The sequence below is a fragment of the Procambarus clarkii genome, chromosome 67, assembly GCF_040958095.1.
Source record: "Procambarus clarkii isolate CNS0578487 chromosome 67, FALCON_Pclarkii_2.0, whole genome shotgun sequence".
Lineage (NCBI taxonomy): Eukaryota > Metazoa > Arthropoda > Malacostraca > Decapoda > Cambaridae > Procambarus > Procambarus clarkii.
The window spans coordinates 17412269-17427089 of NC_091216.1; the positions used below are offsets into that span (position 1 = coordinate 17412269).

The 14821-nt window shown below is 49.0% G+C and overlaps 2 protein-coding genes across 2 annotated transcripts in view; one reads left to right on the forward strand and one right to left on the reverse strand.

Annotated features, from left to right (window-relative positions):
• LOC123767553 (CD82 antigen) overlaps window positions 1-14821 on the reverse strand; it is a 690815-nt gene that overhangs the window by 331777 nt on the left and 344217 nt on the right. The window lies entirely within an intron of this gene.
• Window positions 1-14821, forward strand: part of LOC123767767 (uncharacterized) — a 672233-nt gene that overhangs the window by 159637 nt on the left and 497775 nt on the right. Inside the window, exon 2 of the mRNA XM_069310378.1 lies at window positions 520-574. The gene's annotated coding sequence lies outside the window, so the exon portion shown is untranslated. The remainder of the gene's footprint in view (window positions 1-519; window positions 575-14821) is intronic.

Here is a 14821-nt window from a genome sequence, read left to right on the forward strand (position 1 = left end):
TATGTGTGTGTGTGTGTGTGTGTGTGTATGTGTGTGTGTGTGTGTATGTGTGTGTGTGTGTGTGTGTGTGTGTGTGTGTGTGTGTGTGTGTGTGTGTGTGTGTGTTTGTGTGTGTGTGTGTGTGTTTACTAGTTGTGTTTTTACGGGGGTTGAGCTCTGCTCTTTCCGCCCGCCTCTCAACTGTCAATCAACTGTTTACTAACTACTTTTTTTTTTCCACACCACACACACACACACACACACACACCAGGAAGCAGCCCGTGACAGCTGACTAACTCCCAGGTACCTATTTACTGCTAGGTAACAGGGGCATTCAGGGTGAAAGAAACTTTGCCCATTTGTTTCTGCCTCGTGCGGGAATCGAACCCGCGCCACAGAATTACGAGTCCTGCACGCTATCCACCAGGCTACGAGACCTGTGTGTGTGTGTGTGTGTGTGTGTGTGTGTGTGTGTGTGTGTGTGTGTGTGTGTGTGTGTTGCCTTAAACTGCTCTCACTAACTCCTCATCTCTCCCCCAGGTGAGTGTGTCCTCATCACCAAGGACCAGGCACGTCAGCTCTCCTCATCCATAAGGTAGGATAGCTTGCCTCACTCGTTATCTCTCGCGGGGTTAATATATGATATCTCTTTGGTCAGAAGGTGCAGTAGGAAGTGTTGCATGTACGGTGACACTACACACCTGCGCGGGCCAGGTGTGTGCTCACAACTGACTCGTGGGATTTATTTATTTAACAATTTATGTAGTGATTTATTTCTTACGTTAATTAATTCCTTCTCCCCTACCAATTTCACCTGTCAAAGGGGAACACGTAATAATAATCGTAACCTATATAAGGGGTAATTATTTTATTTTTTAAACCAGTTTAAACATAATTATCAACTGATAATTATGTTGGGTCAAGGGGATATACATATTATCAGATAATATACACCTGGAAGATACTGGAGGGACAGGTCCCGAATCTACACAGTAAAATAACAACGTACTGGAGTGAACGATATGGAAGAAAATGCAGAATAGAACCAGTGAAGAGCAGAGGTGCCATAGGCACAATCAGAGAACACTGTATAAACATCAGAGGTCCGCGGTTGTTCAACGTCCTCCCAGCGAGCATAAGAAATATTGCCGGAACAACCGTGGACATCTTCAAGAGGAAACTAGATTGTTTCCTCCAAGGAGTGCCGGACCAACCGGGCTGTGGTGGGTATGTGGGCCTGCGGGCCGCTCCAAGCAACAGCCTGGTGGACCAAACTCTCACAAGTCAAGCCTGGCCTCGGGCCGGGCTTGGGGAGTAGAACAACTCCCAGAACCCCATCAACCAGGTATTAGTGGCCAGTCAAGCTTCTTCTGCCAGTCCCGGGTCGGGATAGTCCATCGCCTGCCACGTCTATCCTTCAACTCCAGGTGTCAGGATAGTAGGGGGGATAGTCTGTGTGCTCACCTACATGTGCTGGCAGGGTCGAACACCTGGCCCCGGTCAAGGACCAATCAGCGTGGCTTCCTTCCCACTTTCTTGCGACTTCTGGCAAATTGCGTGTGAGACATAATGATTAGTTGTGGTGGTTGTGTCGTTAGTGTCCCCCCCCCCCTGCGCTCTGCCCGCCGGACTTACCAGGTTATCTTCGGCTCATGTTATCTTCAGATCATGTTATCTTCAGCTCATGTTACCTTCAGCTCATGTTATCTTCAGATCATGTTATCTTCGGCTCATGTTATCTTCAGATCATGTTATCTTCAGCTCATGTTATCTTCAGATCATGTTATCTTCGGCTCTTGTTATCTTTGGCTCATGTTATCTTCAGATCATGTTATCTTGGGCTCATGTTATCTTCGGCTCATGTTATCTTCGGCTCATATTATCTTCAGCTCATGTTATCTTCAGATCGTGTTATCTTGGGCTCATGTTATCTTCGGCTCATATTATCTTCAGCTCATGTTATCTTCGGCTCATATTATCTTCGGCTCATATTATCTTCAGCTCATATTATCTTCAACTCATGTTATCTTCAGCTCATGTTATCTTCAGCTCATGTTATCTTCAGCTCGTGTTATCTTGACCACCACAATTATGTCGTATAATGTTACTCTGGCATCGACACCTGTGTTGTGTAAACACACACGTGAAGCCTCTGCTACGTCAGCCACGTGGGGGCTCAAAGTAATGTGTTAAGCACTTAAACACTCGTCATGGGTTCGAATCCCGGGATTCGAACCCCGGTGAACAATGAACCCTTCACTCACTCTACACCTGCAACTGACAACTGTTGCACAGTATGAATGGTTGCAACAGTATAGAGATATTCCCTATTGTGGTATTCTCTGGTGGTATTGAGGAGATATTCCCTATTGTGGTATCAGCACAACGCAATTCAAAGCTCTTTGCTGGGTCAAAACTCTTTGCTGGGTCAAAGCTCTTTGCTGGGTCAAAGCTCTTTGCTGGGTCAAAGCTCTTTGCTGGGTCAAAACTCTTTGCTGGGTCAAAACTTCTTGCTGGGTCAAAGCTCTTTGCTGGGTCAAAGCTCTTTGCTGGGTCAAAACTCTTTGCTGGGTCAAAGCTCTTTGCTGGGTCAAAGCTCTTTGCTGGGTCAAAACTCTTTGCTGGGTCAAAACTCTTTGCTGGGTCAAAACTCTTTGCTGGGTCAAAACTTCTTGCTGGGTCAAAGCTCTTTGCTGGGTCAAAACTCTTTGCTGGGTCAAAACTCTTTGCTGGGTCAAAACTCTTTGCTGGGTCAAAACTCTTTGCTGGGTCAAAGCTCTTTGCTGGGTCAAAGCTCTTTGCTGGGTCAAAACTCTTTGCTGGGTCAAAACTCTTTGCTGGGTCAAAACTCTTTGCTGGGTCAAAACTCTTTGCTGGGTCAAAACTCTTTGCTGGGTCAAAGCTCTTTGCTGGGTCAAAACTCTTCGCTGGGTCAAAGCTCTTTGCTGGGTCAAAGCTCTTTGCTGGGTCAAAACTCTTTGCTGGGTCAAATCTCTTTGCTGGGTCAAAACCCTTTGCTGGGTCAAAACTCTTTGCTGGGTCAAAGCTCTTTGCTGGGTCAAAACTCTTTGCTGGGTCAAAACTCTTTGCTGGGTCAAAACTCTTTCTGGGTCAAAACTCTTTGCTGGGTCAAAACTCTTTGCTGGGTCAAAGCTCTTTGCTGGGTCAAAGCTCTTTGCTGGGTCAAAGCTCTTTGCTGGGTCAAAGCTCTTTGCTGGGTCAAAGCTCTTTGCTGGGTCAAAACTCTTTGCTGGGTCAAAACTCTTTGCTGGGTCAAAGCTCTTTGCTGGGTTAAAGCTCTTTGCTGGGTCAAAACTCTTTGCTGGGTCAAAACTCTTTGCTGGGTCAAAACTCTTTGCTGGGTCAAAGCTCTTTGCTGGGTCAAAACTCTTTGCTGGGTCAAAACTCTTTGCTGGGTCAAAACTCTTTGCTGGGTCAAAACTCTTTGCTGGGTCAAAACTCTTTGCTGGGTCAAAGCTCTTTGCTGGGTCAAAGCTCTTTGCTGGGTCAAAACTCTTCGCTGGGTCAAAGCTCTTCGCTGGGTCAAAGCTCTTTGCTGGGTCAAAACTCTTTGCTGGGTCAAAACTCTTTGCTGGGTCAAAACTCTTTGCTGGGTCAAAGCTCTTTGCTGGGTCAAAACTCTTTGCTGGGTCAAAACTCTTTGCTGGGTCAAAGCTCTTTGCTGGGTCAAAGCTCTTTGCTGGGTCAAAACTCTTTGCTGGGTCAAAACTCTTTGCTGGGTCAAAACTCTTTGCTGGGTCAAAACTCTTTGCTGGGTCAAAACTCTTTGCTGGGTCAAAGCTCTTTGCTGGGTCAAAGCTCTTTGCTGGGTCAAAACTCTTTGCTGGGTCAAAACTCTTTGCTGGGTCAAAACTCTTTGCTGGGTCAAAACTCTTTGCTGGGTCAAAGCTCTTTGCTGGGTCAAAACTCTTCGCTGGGTCAAAGCTCTTTGCTGGGTCAAAGCTCTTTGCTGGGTCAAAACTCTTTGCTGGGTCAAAACTCTTTGCTGGGTCAAAACTCTTTGCTGGGTCAAAACTCTTTGCTGGGTCAAAGCTCTTTGCTGGGTCAAAACTCTTTGCTGGGTCAAAACTCTTTGCTGGGTCAAAACTCTTTGCTGGGTCAAAACTCTTTCTGGGTCAAAACTCTTTGCTGGGTCAAAGCTCTTTGCTGGGTCAAAGCTCTTTGCTGGGTCAAAGCTCTTTGCTGGGTCAAAGCTCTTTGCTGGGTCAAAGCTCTTTGCTGGGTCAAAACTCTTTGCTGGGTCAAAACTCTTTGCTGGGTCAAAGCTTTTTGCTGGGTTAAAGCTCTTTGCTGGGTCAAAACTCTTTGCTGGGTCAAAACTCTTTGCTGGGTCAAAATTCTTTGCTGGGTCAAAACTCTTTGCTGGGTCAAAACTCTTTGCTGGGTCAAAACTCTTTGCTGGGTCAAAGCTCTTTGCTGGGTCAAAACTCTTTGCTGGGTCAAAACTCTTTGCTGGGTCAAAACTCTTTGCTGGGTCAAAGCTCTTTGCTGGGTCAAAACTCTTTGCTGGGTCAAAGCTCTTTGCTGGTCCAAAACTCCTTGCTGGCCCAGAACTCCTTGCTGGTCCAAAACTCCTTGCTGGCCCAGAACTCCTTGCTGGCCCAGAACTCCTTGCTGGTCCAAAACTCCTTGCTGGTCCAAAACTCCTTGCTGGCCCGAAACTCCTTGCTGGCCCGAAACTCCTTGCTGGCCCAAAACTCCTTGCTGGCCCAAAACTCCTTGCTGGCCCGAAACTCCTTGCAGGCCCACAACTCCTTGCTTGCCCGAAACTCCTTGCTGGCCCACAACTCCTTGCTGGCCCAAAACTCCTTGCTGGCCCACAACTCCTTGCTTGCCCGAAACTCCTTGCTGGCCCACAACTCCTTGCTGGCCCGAAACTCCTTGCTGGCCCGAAACTCCTTGCTGGCCCAAAACTCCTTGCTGGCCCAAAACTCCTTGCTGGCCCGAAACTCCTTGCTGGCCCAAAACTCCTTGCTGGCCCAAAACTCCTTGCTGGCCCAAAACTCCTTGCTGGCCCAAAACTCCTTGCTGGCCCGAAACTCCTTGCTGGCCCAAAACTCCTTGCTGGCCCAAAACTCCTTGCTGGCCCGAAACTCCTTGCTGGCCCAAAACTCCTTGCTGGCCCAAAACTCCTTGCTGGCCCAAAACTCCTTGCTGGCCCACAACTCCTTGCTGGCCCGAAACTCCTTGCTGGCCCAAAACTCCTTGCTGGCCCGAAACTCCTTGCTGGCCCAAAACTCCTTGCTGGCCCAAAACTCCTTGCTGGCCCAAAACTCCTTGCTGGCCCACAACTCCTTGCTGGCCCAAAACTCCTTGCTGGCCCAAAACTCCTTGCTGGCCCGACACTTCGTTCAGGCAACAGTATTGACATTTCAGGTGACTGAACGTCTTAGACACAGCTGGGACTTGATAAATAAAGAATAGTGAGAGTGTGACAAGTCCCACTTTGTAAAGAAACATGCAGTTGTTATGTTCTGCAAGGAGGATGTGAAGAACAACCCCACAAGAACAGATTATTTTGAACTCTTTGAAATGAACTGTTTCATATCTTAGAGGGAGGGAGGGAGAGTTATCGGGGGGTGAAGCACCAAGCCATTACGACCATATAGCACTGGGAAGGGGTCAGGATAAGGATTTGGGATGGGACGGGGGGAAAGGAATGGTGCCCAACCACTTGTGGACGGTCGGGGATTGAACGCCGACCTGCATGAAGCGAGACCTACGATACCACCCAGAGGAGTTCATTTGACTAAGGCAGGTGTGGGGTAAGATGATTGACAGGAGTCACATATGTAATGAAGATGGTAATATGTAATTTCTCTTGTAATTCAAAATGACTAAACGAGAACCTGGAATATCCTCTTTCCCTCTCTCCTCTCACCTCTTCTCCCTCTTCTTCACCACCTCTCTCCTCCTTGACGGCTTAGTGAGGCTCTCGAGCCCCTGGGGAGCCCCTGGGAGCCCCTGGGAGACCCTGGGAGACCCTGGGAGCCCCTGGGAGCCCCTGGGGCAGGCATTGTGCTTAATGTGGCAGGATAGCAAGGCCTCCCAGCCCGGCTGGGGCTCTGTCTGGCAAGGTTGGTTAGTGTCACGGTGCCACGGCTGGCAGAGCCGGTGTCAGGGTCACCAGGAACACCACACCTGGTGACCACCACCAGGAACACCACACCTGGTGACCACCAGGAACACCACACCTGGTGACCACCACCAGGAACACCACACCTGGTGACCACCAGGAACACCACACCTGGTGACGACCTCCAGGAACACCACACCTGGTGACCACCACCAGGAACACCACTACTCTCGCACCATCCTCTGGTGACCTGGTGCAGTGAGGGGTGACACAAGCCGTGGGAGTGTGTAGTACCAGGGTTCGAGTCCCGCGCCTCTCTGTCAGTGCAGGTTCACGGTCAGGGAGTGTCCCCCGCCCGTAGTGTCTCATCTTTAAAGTGTGAGACATAAATGGCCGCCAGTGACTTGCGTCGTCTCTTTAGTGACCTTTAACCTCCATTATAAAGTTTTGATGGTGGCGGCGTGTTCTCCTCCACCAGTTGCTGCTGCTGCTGGGGGGCGCCGCGCCTGCTGCTGGGGGGCGCCGCGCCTGCTGCCTGGGCACGCCGCCCCCCGCTTGTTCTTCACACGTGAACACTTTGCCAAGTTATCCCCCTCAACAGTTCCTTACTCATGTGTGTGTGTATTTACTAATCGTATTTACTATTTGTGCCTGAGGAATCGAGCTGTTAGCTCTTGGACCCCGCCTTTGTAACCGTTAGTTGTCTTATGTACTGACTCACAACCTACTTTTCCTCTGTTACTTATATTTCTCTCTAACACATGGACTCACACATAAAGATTTCTGTACTCACCTAATCACCTAGTTGTGTTTGCGGGGGTTGAGCTCTGGCTCTTTGGTCTCGCCTCTCAACCGTAAATCAACAGGTGTACAGTTTCCTGAGCCTATTGGGCTCGAATGTGTGTGTGAATTTGCGTGTATGCGTGTGTAGGTGTATGCAAAATATGTATATTTCATCGCTGTCCATCACCGGGAAGATCCGTTGTTGACTCAGAAACGCGTTTTCAAGGGTTTTCGGGTTGTGTGAAAAACGAATGTGTCGTGTTGGGCGTTTATAGTTTGTGAAGAGATGAGAGTTTGTGGTGGTGGTGGTGGTGGTGGTGGTAGTGGTAGTGGTGGTGGTGGTGGTGATGGTGGTGGTGGTGGTGGTGGTGGTGGTGGTGGTGGTGGTGGTGTTGGTGATGGTGGTGGTGGTGGTGGTGGTGATGGTGGTGATGGTGGTGGTGGTGGTGGTGGTGTGGTGGTGGCAGTAGTGGTGGTGGTGGTGGTGTGGTGGTGGCAGTAGTGGTGGTGGTGGTGGTGGCGGCGGCGGCGGCGGCGGCAGTGGCAGTGGTGGTGGTGGTATTATTGCCATCAGGGGCCTCCCTCTCCCTCCTCCCTTGCCATAGTTTACATAACTAGCGTTTTGTTTATTATTATAACATTTTTGGAGTGTTCCGTGTTCTTCCTCTTCTCTTTCCTCCCTCTCCCCCTTTACCCCCTCTGTTTCTTCCCTTCTTTTTTCGGATATACTGGTTCCTATCGTCATAACTTTGCACTTGGCTGGGTTATTAAATTCTAGCAGCCATTTTCAGCCCACTTCCGGAGTGTCCCAATCCGTTTGCATGGTATCACAGTGTGTGTCCTGGCTCCTCTAGTTAGTTGTGCATCACCTGGTGATTAGTTGTGCATCACCTGGTGATTAGTTGTGCATCACCTGGTGATTAGTGATTAGTTGTGCATCACCTGGTGATTAGTGATTAGTTGTGCATCACCTGATGATTAGTGATTAGTTGTGCATCACCAAGTATTAATATGAAGCAGTCAATTTTCCACTGTCAGATGGTTAACATGTATTCCAAACAGGAAGGGCCCCAGCACTGCCACGTGTGGCACGCCACTCCTCACCTCTCTCCACTATGATATTACCGCTCGAACTGTCACCCTTTGTTTCCCTTGTGAGAGGTACTCCCTCTTTGGCACTCTTGCTGATACATGAGCCTGTTCCTCTGGCTTGAGCAGGAGCCTCTTGTGTACGGGGACACTATCGAAGGCTTTATGAAAGTCGAGGAACATGCAGTCTACCCATACTTCTCTCTCATTTCATTTCTGTCATCTTATTGTAGAACTAAAACAAGTTTGTCAAGTAAGACTTTCAGTTGCAGGCTCAAATACTTAATTCTCGCATTATATTATATAATGGGTATTATATATATATTTTACATTATATATTGGGTAATAAATTTATCCCTCATTGCTAGTTTTATCTATCAAATTGTAAATTAAAAAAATGAGTGAAGTATTGACGTATAAGTGAGTTTCCTGATAAAATATCCAATCTACATTTATGAAATACACCGCTTTACTACAACTCATTTATACGGCTGAAAATTAGCAAGTGATAATTTCGACAGGTGTAGAGAAGAGCGGACAGGTGTGGGTGGCAGGTGTCCCTGCAGGGTTTAGGCGTGTTCAATGTATTATACACAACACTAAACATGGCCGCGTGTATTGTGTATAACGCCATGATAAGTGTTATGTTTGTGTGTTATGGTATACCTCTGCTAGTTTGGGGCCGGGGACCCGTTCCTGTGTGTGTGTGTGGGTGTGTGTGTGTGTGTGTGTGTGTGTGTGTGTGTGTGTGGGTGTGTGTGTGTGTGTGTGTGTGTGTGTGTGTGTGTGTGTGTGTGTGTGTGTGTGTGTACTCACCTAGTACTCACCTAGTTGTGTTTGCGGGGGTTGAGCTCTGGCTCTTTGGTCCCGCCTCTCAACCGTCAATCAACAGGTGTACAGATTCATGAGCCTATCGGGCTCTGTCATATCTACACTTGAAACTGTGTATGGAGTCAGCCTCCACCACATCACTTCCTAATGCATTCCATTTGTCAACCACTCTGACACTAAAAAAGTTCTTTCTAATATCTCTGTGGCTCATTTGGGCACTCAGTTTCCACCTGTGTCCCCTAGTGCATGTGCTCTGTGTGTTAAATAGCCTGTCTTTATCTACCCTGTGAATTCCTCTGAGTATCTTGTACGTGATGATCATATCCCCCTAACTCTTCTGTCTTCTAGCGACGTGAGGTTTAATTCCCGTAGTCTCTCCTCGTAGCTCATACCTCTCAGCTCGGGTACTAGTCTGGTGGCAAACCTTTGAACTTTTTCCAGTTTGGTCTTAAGCTTGACTAGATAAGGAATCCATGCTGGGGCTGCATACTCCAAGATTTGTCTGAAATATGTGGTATACAAAGTTCTGAATGATTCCTTGCACAAGTGTGTGTGCGTGTGTGTGTGTGTATATATATATATATATATATATATATATATATATATATATATATATATATATATATATATATAAATATATATATATATATATATATATATATATATATATATATATATCTGTGTGCCAGGATTTGCAACATGTGTGGTACTCTGTGCCCGATGCCCCGGCGCAGAGTACCCAGGTGAGCGTGATGCGTACCATAGGATGGGTGACATTTAGGTGGATGGGGCACCGAAGTACGAGTGACTCTCTAGCATTAACCCGAACAGGCTTCATGGACTTGTCCCCTCCGGTTTATTCGGCATCAAGGATCTCGTTGCTACATAGGGAGCGGGGCGGAATGATTTTCTAGTACTCAATTGGCTTGGATTCAGTCTGGAAATGGACTGGCTTTGTTGATCTGTTCTCCATTTTGCATTATTTTAACCTGTCGCATATTCCCCGTTCTTCTTCTCACTTATGTCTCACTCCTCGTCGTGATCCATCCGTCTGTGTCTCGGTGCTGTGGCTCAGTCTTGGATCAACAAGGAAGTGATCACGACTCACCAGCCTCCGGCGCCTCTCCTGTAAACTCCAGTTTACTGCAGTATATCACATGATGAAGCCAGCCTCCAATCTCGCCTTATTTGTGCGTGTACTCCGTCACTGCTCAGCCTCTCCTCGCAACCAATAAGGATCTGGGATAGGACGGAGGGAGGGAGCGGGGCCCAAGCACTATAGGGACTATCGGGGGATCGAACGCCGGCCTGCATCAGGCAAAGCAACCGTTGAAATCGACCAGTCCAGGGAACGGTGAACCATTCTCGTCTGGGCAAGGGCGCGCGCGCGCACACACACACACACACACATATGTGGGCCTGATAGCTGAGTGGACAGCGCTCTGTACTCATAATCCTAGAGTCCGGGTTCGATTCCTGGTGCTGGACGAGACATTTGGTCAACGTTTCCTCTCACCTGAAGCCATTGTTTACCTAGCAGTTATTGGGAATCAGGGGGGGGGGGGGGGGGGGGGTGTGTGTTAGCTGACTGTTGTGGGTTGCATGCTGGTGAAGGCCAGTGGGTGTAGGCTCAAGGCGGGTACCTCAATAACCTTACGAGGCCTTGCAAGGCGGTCTTCAAGACCACAAACACTCAGATGACTGACAAACGTCTCGGAAGAATGGAAGATGTCGCATGCAAGGCATAACAGTGGACATCACAAGTGTCATATGAACGGCAGTGCCTGCAGCATACCTGCAGCATACCTGTCGCATACCTGTCGCATTCCTACAGCATATCTGCAGCATACCTGCAGCATATCTGTCGCATTCCTACAGCATATCTGCAGCATACCTGCAGCATACATGTAGCATTCCTACAGCATACCTGCAGCATATCTGCAGCATACCTGCAGCATATCTGCAGCATACCTGCAGCATACCTGTAGCATTCCTACAGCATATCTGCAGCATACCTGCAGCATACCTGCAGCATATCTGCAGCATATCTGCAGCATACCTGCAGCATACCTGCAGCATATCTGCAGCACACCTGCAGCACACCTGCAGCATACCTGCAGCATACCTGCAGCATACCTGCAGCATACCTGGTTGATGGGGTTCTGGGAGTTCTTCTCCCGAGCCCGGCCCGAGGCCAGGTTCCACTTGTGATAACCTGGTTCAACTCATCAAGACCATTGATGAAGGAGCTGACTCATCAACAACCATCCACTAGCCACGGACATCTGCTCAGCAACTGTAACACAAGAAGCCAACCAAACCTTAAGAAATACCTGAAGAATCTTCGACTTCAAGGAGAATCAAGTGGTTATCGAACCGGTGAGGTGTGGAGTGCGGTCACATGTAGACTGCTGTGACCGAGCAGCCAGACCTTCCCTTTAAGAGGACATTTGAGCCTTGGAGAAAGTTCAGCACAGCTGTAATACTCATCTCAGAACTGTCAGCTGCCAGCTGTCAGCGGCCAGCGTAAGTGCCATACCAGAAAGGGTTGAGGAGGAGAGGACGAACATCACAGCAAACCAGACATGACAAGGCTCATCTCCCCCAGACCTTTACAGTATAACAGTATACTTAACACATTGGGAGATATTAATCTAGAACGCTACTTGAAAAGGTCAGGGAGTAGATTCACAAAGCAGTTACGCAAGGACTTACGAACGAGTACATCTTTCCTCAATCTTTGACGGCTTTGGTTACATTTATTGAACAGTTTACAAACATGAAAACTTCATAATTGTTCTTCAAATAACAACTGTTGTTATTGTTATAAACTTGTACCTGGTGCTTCAGAGCTCATTAACAGTTTAATAATTGTAAACAAAGCCGCCAAAGAGTGAGAAAAGATGTACAGGTTCGTAAGTGCTTGCGTAACTGCTTCGTGAATCTGGCCCCAAATGTAACACAAACAAGGAGCGACGGTCTCAAGCTCAACAAGCCACAATGTGGGACAGAAAACGGGAGATTGTTTAACACCCATAGAGTTATAGACCCGTGGAACCGCCTACCCGCCCATGCCTTAAATGTCAAGACAATACTTCAATATAAAACTCGGCTGCAAAAAATCCCCAGAAACATTGACAGGAACTTTAACAAGCCGCCGGCTTCCTGCCTCTGTCGAGACCACTAGACATGGTGATCCTCGGGTAAATTCAGGTAACTATAAACGAGGTTTATTCTTAGTAAGTTTTTGCCTGGGGTAGTATCCATTATGTACCATGTAAACTTGTACAGTGTAAACTTGTATCATGTAAACTTGTACAGTGTAAACTTGTACAGTGTAAACTTGTACAATGTAAACTTGTAGTGTAAACTTGTACACTGTAAACTTGTACAATGTAAACTTGTACAGTGTAAACTTGTACACTGTAAACTTGTACAATGTCAACTTGTACAGTACAAACTTGTACAATGTAAACTTGTACAGTGTAAACTTGTACAATGTAAACTTGTACAATATAAACTTGTACAGTGTAAACTTGTACAATGTAAACTTGCACAGTGTAAACTTATGCAATGTAAACTTGTACAGTGTAAACTTATGCAATGTAAACTTGTACCATGTAAACTTGTACAATGTAAACTTGTACAATGTAAACTTGCATAGTGTAAACTTGTGCAATGTAAACTTGTACCATGTAAACTTGTAACATGTCAACTTGTACCATGTAAACTTGCACAATGTAAACCTGTACCATGTAAACTTGAAGTGTTGATGTAAACCAAGATAATCAGAAAAGCAAGAATCACAGAACATTTCATTTTGAATAAATAGTTACATGATAACTTAGGTTAGGTTAGGTTAGGTTAACTAACCTAACCTAACCTAACATTTTGTTGCTGTTTAGCCAATGGAAGTTGTGGCCTAGAACAATGTTATTTAAACCCAAATTATGTTCACAGGAACAAGTCCACACGGGCCGTGACGAGGATTCGAACCTGCGTCCGGGAGTATCCCAGACTCTGCCTTAATCGACCGAGATAATAAGGCAGTGTCTGGGATGCTCCCGGACGCAGGTTCGAATCCTTCTTCACGGCCCTTGTGGATTTGTTCACTTGATGCATCACGTTAGTGTGATCTGTGTGTGTTATGTTCAGAGATGGGGGGGGGGATAATCCCTGGGACACAGGGATTGTTGGGGGGGGGGGGGATAATCCCTGGGACACAGAGAATATTGGACGTTATCATCATAGATCCATGACACAGTAAGCAGTTTTGTTGGTCAAATCCCACACACTTTCCCCAAAGAGGTGAGCAGCTGTGCTGGTGCAAGTTTATCCCAGCACAAAAGGACCGTCACCCAGCTTGCCCAACAGCTTAAGCTGGGGGTGGGGGGGGGGGGGTCGGGGGGGGGGAGGGGGGGAGTCTTAACTACAGACTGAAGCTTGAGTCTGAGAAAATCCCATTGTCTTGTTTATTCTGTTTTGTGTGTGAATGTAAACATGTTATCTGTGAAGCAAAGCTGCTATGTTATTAATGTATATGTATATGTATATGTATATGTATACTGTGTAGGGACGGGGGTGTATGGGGCTTGAGGAGGAGGGGGTGTAGAGCTGCCTCATGTGTGAGAGTAGTGCTCTAGACAGGAGTAGAGGAGGAGTTAGAGGAAGACATGTGTAGAGAGGAAGTATAGAGAGGGTTCCTTGGTTTTTCTGTACTACTCTTCTCAGTTGATGAGAGGAGGTCACTAGGCTGTGAGAGGCCCTTCCCAGCCCAAGTGGACGGTCTCTCTTCCTGCAGGTCGGCGTTCAATCCCCGACCGTCCAACAAGTGGTTGGGCACCATTCCCTCTCCCCGGCCCATCCCAAATCCCTATTCTGACCCCTTCCCAGTGCTATATAGTCGTGACGGCTAGCCGCATTCCCCTAATAATTCCCTCTCCCTTCCCATTGTTCATGCCCCCTACTAGTTAACCCCTGGAAGGCTGGCTGTGGCCAGGCTGGTAGGCTGGCTGTGGCCAGGCTGGTAGGCTGGCTGTGACCAGGCTGGTAGGCTGGCTGTGACCAGGCTGGTAGGCTGGCTGTGACCAGGCTGGTAGGCTGGCTGTGGCAAGGCTGGTAGGCTGGCTGTGGCCAGGCTGGTAGGCTGGCTGTGGCCAGGCTGGTAGGCTGGCTGTGGCCAGGCTGGTAGGCTGGCTGTGACCAGGCTGGTAGGCTGGCTGTGGCCAGGCTGGTAGGGTGGCTGTGGCCAGGCTGGTAGGCTGGCTGTGGCCAGGCTGGTAGGCTGGCTGTGACCAGGCTGGTAGGCTGGCTGTGGCCAGGCTGGTAGGCTGGCTGTGACCAGGCTGGTAGGCTGGCTGTGACCAGGCTGGTAGGCTGGCTGTGGCAAGGCTGGTAGGCTGGCTGTGGCCAGGCTGGTAGGCTGGCTGTGGCCAGGCTGGTAGGCTGGCTGTGGCCAGGCTGGTAGGCTGGCTGTGGCCAGGCTGGAAGGCTGGCTGTGGCCAGGCTGGTAGGCTGGCTGTGACCAGGCTGGTAGGCTGGCTGTGGCCAGGCTGGTAGGCTGGCTGTGGCCAGGCTGGTAGGCTGGCTGTGACCAGGCTGGTAGGCTGGCTGTGGCCAGGCTGGTAGGCTGGCTGTGGCCAGGCTGGTAGGGTGGCTGTGGCCAGGCTGGTAGGCTGGCTGTGGCCAGGCTGGTAGGCTGGCTGTGACCAGGCTGGTAGGCTGGCTGTGACCAGGCTGGTAGGCTGGCTGTGGCCAGGCTGGTAGGCTGGCTGTGGCCAGGCTGGTAGGCTGGCTGTGGCCAGGCTGGTAGGCTGGCTGTGGCCAGGCTGGTAGGCTGGCTGTGGCCAGGCTGGTAGGCTGGCTGTGGCCAGGCTGGTAGGCTGGCTGTGGCCAGGCTGGTAGGCTGGCTGTGACCAGGCTGGTAGGCTGGCTGTGACCAGGCTGGTAGGCTGGCTGTGGCCAGGCTGGTAGGCTGGCTGTGGCCAGGCTGGTAGGGTGGCTGTGGCCAGGCTGGTAGGCTGGCTGTGGCCAGGCTGGTAG